The sequence below is a fragment of the Mustela putorius genome, unplaced genomic scaffold (assembly GCF_011764305.1).
Source record: "Mustela putorius furo isolate JIRA1106 unplaced genomic scaffold, ASM1176430v1.1 tig00000166_pilon_pilon_pilon, whole genome shotgun sequence".
NCBI lineage: Eukaryota > Metazoa > Chordata > Mammalia > Carnivora > Mustelidae > Mustela > Mustela putorius.
The window spans coordinates 1,681,848-1,687,847 of record NW_025421301.1 but is presented as its reverse complement, the minus strand read 5'-3'; the positions used below and the strand labels follow the sequence as shown (position 1 = coordinate 1,687,847).

The window sequence follows — 6,000 nt, the reverse complement described above, 5'->3', positions numbered from 1 at the left end:
GGAGGGCTTATTGTAAATTGGACATGGGTTTTTAATTGGCCACACCTGATTAGGTTCCTACACTTCTTGTACACTCATTCTCTGTATATAGGAGAAAAGCAAATGGGCCTGTTCGTACAGCCAGGTTTAGAAGCTTCTGCTTTATGTAATGTTTAATCTATTGGTTATTGTGTTTCTGTATACTTGGGTTGTATTTGTTTTTAAGTCTCTAAATCTAATATCTTTGCAAACACTTTAATCAGTTGCCTACCGAGTTTTCATTTAGACCCAACAAGTTGGAGTAAGCTCATTCTCATTTATAAATTTCCTTCTCTTTTCTGCGGTTTATACCTCCTCTTTGCTCTTCTATCCCTAGACAGAAGCAGTGATTTTAGTTCCCATTTTCCAGATGATTGCTGTGTCTCTGTCTTTGCTATCATTTGTGCAGATGACTTCAGATTTCCAGCACCAACGTACAGTACCATGAAAAATAAGCCAAAAAAATAATTGCAAGTGTTTAAGTATCATAAAGCTGATTTTGCCTACAGTTTTAGTTTCTCTTGGCCCACTGTCTGACATCCATTAGGTATACTCGGAATATTCTGGCCCTGGACACAAAGGCAGGGATTTCCTTTTTAGACTGGTTGTAGTATTTACTGTCAGAGATGATAGCAACAAGAAGAAGGGCATCACGCCTGGCCGAGGCTCTTGGCTCATGACTGTTCCCTGGCTTTGGTATTCATTCTCACCCCTCTACCTAAGATGAGAAATCATATCTTGACTACCTGCCTAATCCCCAGAGCAGGCCTGGTGCTTCTCCACCCTTAAGAATGCTAGCTGTGTGCCTTTTAGAAGAGGAGACCTGTAGAAGCTGATGCCATTGGTAAGCACTGCCTTTTAACCACAGCACCGTCTGCTTCTAGCTTCAGACTACCAAGGGCAGTCTGTTAGCATGCTCACCAAGCCTCAAGAATTTTCTGTTCTACTGAAAGCATCTCCTGAGGCCACCTTGTTAAAGAATTTAATTTCATAATCAGTTTCCCAGAATCAATATTTCTTTTCCTATTTCCCTTTGCTTGGACATAATGTGATTAGAACAAAGAGCTCTCATGCTTTAGGACTTAGCAGAATTGTTGCTAAAGAAAACACTGTCCAGCAGTCCTCCTCCCACATGTGAATTCTGCTATTCACCTTTCCACGTGGGCATCACAATGGCTGTGAGGGCTAGGGACCTCAGCCAAGCAGTCTTGGAATTGGGGCTCTTGGAAACCATACATGTTCTTGAGGGGCCACTAGAAGGGGCAACTTGTACCAGGATTTATGTTGCTCCATATCTTCTGTAACAGGCACATGTCCCATCTTTCTCATCTCTGCCTGGAGACATTCTTTGGGAGATGGTGGCCTTATGCAGTAGGTGTGACATATTCTGGGTCATTCAAAGAAATATTTGTATTTATCTAATTTCAGTGAAGAGTGCTAAAATTCATCAGGGTTTTCCTTCTGTTAGGAAACAAAGGACATTCTGTAAGGTTTTTCTCTGATTCCTCAATCAGTAGGAAGAGATTAATACTTGAAAATATTTGCATCAGATGATCAAGTAAGACAAATTGCTTATAGCCACCCAGGTTAGAAAGATTGGAATTTAATAAGACAAGCAATCAGAGGCTGAATTGGATGGCTAAAGGGTCTCCATTCCTTTCTAGAATAATCAGAGATTTGAATGAGGCACAAACAGAAAAATTATTGTAAAAAAAAAAAAAGAAAGAAAGAAAAGAAAAAGGTATGGCAAGCCACGTGCCCCTTTAAAAGACACAAAATATCTTTGTATGGATTTTGTGAATATATGTATGGTAAAATCTTTATTAAAACTATGAAATAAGCAATTAATTTGGGAAAGGGTTAATGCCAGAATATTTTAGCTTTATCCCCTCCCCGCAGCATAATTCAAAAACTGTTTTTAGTTCTTTTCCTTCCCTTTATAAACTCAAATTCTTAATTGAAAAGCCATCAGTGTTATTCAGTATGAATGAGATAATTACACTTGGGTCAGATGTAGGGTTGGGTTGCTTTGAATGGTTGAAAAGATTCTCCGTCTTAGTTCTTATCTATTTGTTCCCTGAAGGATTTCTGTATCTCTTTGGGCAAACCAGGCAGAAGCAGCAGCAATAATCTTATTTACAAAGGGGGCAGAAGGGCAGAAGATTGGAGGCCTCAAGGGCTAGTGTTCAATACTATCTCTGTCATCCTGAGATCAGAGGGTTTGCCCCAGCCCAGGTGAATAATGACCAGCAACACTTTGTGACTGATGACTGCTCTGTTTCACCAGCTAATTGATGTCCCTCAGTTCCTAGTGAATAATGCTCTTTTGAGCAGTGACAGTAATGCCATCAGGAAGGAAAATATGCAGCCAGCTAATGGGGAAACAGGATATTGACCCCCACCACCCCCACCACTGGGTGCTCTACTGGGCCAAGCATGAAGTGATACTCCTACATACATATACAGTGCTTTGTAAAAATCTCTTTGAATATGCAGAATTAGGGAGGAGGTTTCCTAAACATTGACCTTTTTTGCCTAATATTATAAATCTGTTCAGGCCCCTGAAAGTCACAGTGAAGTGCATCAAGAGAAATAAATCTCTTAAATATTTATGGCCCTTGGTGATCTGGCCCCTGGCCCTCATTCTTATTATTCTCCTATGGGTGTAATGAACTGACCACATGAGAGTGCGTGTCATTCTCTGGACATATCATGCTCTCTGAAATCTCTCACCTGCCTCCCCCCACCCCACCACTATTTCTCTCCATATAATATTCCTTATCTCCATCTTCTCTATAACATTCTTTATCTTGCCTTTCCTCTATCCCTGGATAGCTCCCACATGGTCTTCAATATTCGGCTTCAGTATTCAGTATTCCTAAGTCAGTTACTTGTGCCCTTTCTGGTTTCCCATAACCTCCTCTATTTTAGCACTGACTGCATTGCATTGAGATTACCCGTTTTAAGTGTTCACCTTCTTTCATTAGATGTTAAGTAATTTGATGACTTATCATGAAGGCATAGCATTTTAACCATAGCATTGTTGCTTGAAGTGAACAGAATACATTTACAGTACAGTTTGCTAGATGAAAATTGCCCTGGAGCTATCAATTCAGTAATGTAGTAACTAAGCAAATCCGAACTCTACCACTCAATAGTTGGATGACCTTGTGCAGATTGCTGTCTGTCAAATGGGAATCATAATACTTCACAGTCTGGTTAAGAGGTTTAAATGAGATGATGCACCTCATAATAAGTGGGGTACATGCTACCTGTTATTATCTGTGCCAGGTACAAGGTAGATTCTCAGTAAACACTTGCTAACTTATATTTTACAATTTTAACAAGTCACATTTCATTGACTGATAGAGCATTATTTCCTAGATTCCTTGTTCTATATACAAGTTAAAAATAAAACAAGGGTGTTTTTTTTTTAATTGAAAGAATTAAAATGAAAACTTTGCTCAAGGAAGTGACCAAAGAGCTGGGAAAATCACTATTGTCAGTGGGATAAGGAATATATTCATAGCATTCAGATCTGGGGATAAAGTAAATCAAACTTCTCCTTAGCCACTGTTTCAGGTTCCCAAAGTGAGTGATGAATCTTACTAGGCAAGTAATAAAGAAACACAAATTTAATGTATTTTGCCATCCCAATTTGAAAAAATTCTCGAGCTTGCGCAGTGGCAGTATCGTAGCCAATGAGGTTTATCCGAGGCGTGATTATTGCTAATTGAAAAAGTTCTCGAATTGCTGCCATCTGGAGAATGAAAGAAGGACAAGGCAAGAGCCACACACTTCATTTTATCCCATGCTCCTTTGCAATGTGGTGAGATGGAAAGATCCAGAATTTAGAACCAAAGGACCTGGGTTGGAGCTCCAGAGAGTCAACATACTACTAACTACTGATGTGAGTTTGAGCAAGATTCTTGACTTCTGGGTCCTATGTGTGTGAAAATGCCCTGCAAAACGATAGAACTTTGGGTATTATTTTTACTAAGCATTCTGGTAAGTAATGGTGATTCTCCTCAACTCTGCATTTTCTAGAACATGGGAAGTCTGCAATAAATACTTGTGGACTGTATGGCTTTAAATGAATAATAAATGAATGACTGGAGTCACTGGAGTTTGATAAAGACACTATGGGCTTTGGAATCAAGAACACCTGAGTTCTAACCTTGGCAATGTGGTATTTCCCTCACTCAGTTTTTATCTCGCCTATATTATAAGGCTAATAATATATACATCATAAAGTTTCTTGAGGATTAAATAATATGTATATTGTATATATAATATATGTATATATATAAATAATATATGTGTATGTGTTATATATGTGCACACATATATGTAGTGCCAATGTAAAGTGCTAACACAATGGAGCTCTTTTATTCCTGATTTTTAGCTCAAGGACTAGTGTAGACATTAACTGAGTCATTAAGATAAAATGAATGCTCTGAACATGGACTATTGCTAATACTTTACGTTATACTATATACTATATATATACATGTATAGCCCTTCACAGTTTTCAAAGCTCTTCAAGACATCTGATATCATCGGATGCTACTGATATTTTCAGAGCTGCACTTTTACTGCTGAGAAAAGCAGATCAGAAATGGTAGCTTGTCCAAGGCTAAACAACTAGATAGTGACTGATCCAGAAGTACATGCTGGGTCTCATAATTTCTTCCCCAGTGTTCTTTGTAGCATAAGAGCTGCCTTGTCGGTCAAAACCAGGTATCTTTAAGATTTGCCAGATTCTCATATCAGTCAAAATGTTGCATACCAGATAAGGAATATTTGAACATATCCAAATGGATCAGGTTTACTTAAGGATGTTAAGAATTCTAATATTGTTATTATGGAGTGGGGTTTTTTGTTTGTTTGTTTTTGAGAGAGACACAGAGAGGGGGAGAGGGGCAGTGGGGGAGAGAGAGAGAGAGAGAGAGAACCCCAAGCAGACTCTATGCCCAGTGCAGAGCCCATCATGGGCCTTCATTCCACAACCCTGAGATCATGACCTGAGCAGAAACCAAGAGTGGTGTCTGCCACCCAGACACCACACTAATATTATTATTCTTAAACAATGAAGTGCTACATAAGTCATCTGTTTCTTAGCAGTAAAAGTTATTTATTTGCTCTACAAATATTGGAACACCCATGTTCAAGGCAATGAATAAGCTGCTGCGGTCAACACTGGGGAGTCTCAGAATCTCATTTTTTCTGTTAATCCAAGTCTACAGCTGTATTATTTTAATTAATTCCTCACCCCATTTCATTCCTTTCTGTCATTCTCTTTTATTTTGAATATGTCACAGGGAACCATGTCTCCTATAATCCTATATATACATTCCTTAATATTATCAGAAACTTCTGAAAAACAGTAGCTCAATGACCTGTACTTCTAGATGTTCAGAGACTTATCCTTCTACACATTTCATCACCTCCTAAACTAATCAGATATGTACACTCCAAATTTCCCTCACTAGCATTCAGGGACAGGGAATTGAAGAACAATGATAATATGTATTGTCCACTTTCTATGTTCCAGTATGGGGCCAAAAACTTCCCATGCATCACCTTCGATCCAGGAGAAACTCTTACAGAACATTCTAGATGTAAGGCTGGAATTTTTCCAGCTGGAACCATCCAAGGGGGCACTGTGGAGCCTCTTGCATACCTCGCTTACTTTTTTGTTCCTGTATCATTCTAAATGAATATTTCACTATCGATGGCAACACATATTATTGATGGGGGATCAGTTTTGAGTTTTGCTACATGAAGATACTGAAATAAGTACCTTATGCCCATCAAGTCCCAATGTAAAACTTAAGAACACACAGCATTTGCTTTTTTTGGTAGAAGCATTCAGCTTATGCAGTTAACCACAGTGTTTACTAAAACAGACAGAATGATACATTTTTATTTTGTCATTAAGATAATAAAGATAATCTATTTTCAAATAGTTGTCAATTTATC

General features: G+C 38.5%; 1 pseudogene; it reads left to right on the top strand.

Annotated features, from left to right (window-relative positions):
• The first annotated feature begins 3,690 nt into the window (after nucleotides 1-3,690).
• LOC123390948 lies at nucleotides 3,691-3,865 on the top strand (annotated as a pseudogene).
• Nucleotides 3,866-6,000: the final 2,135 nt, after the last annotated feature.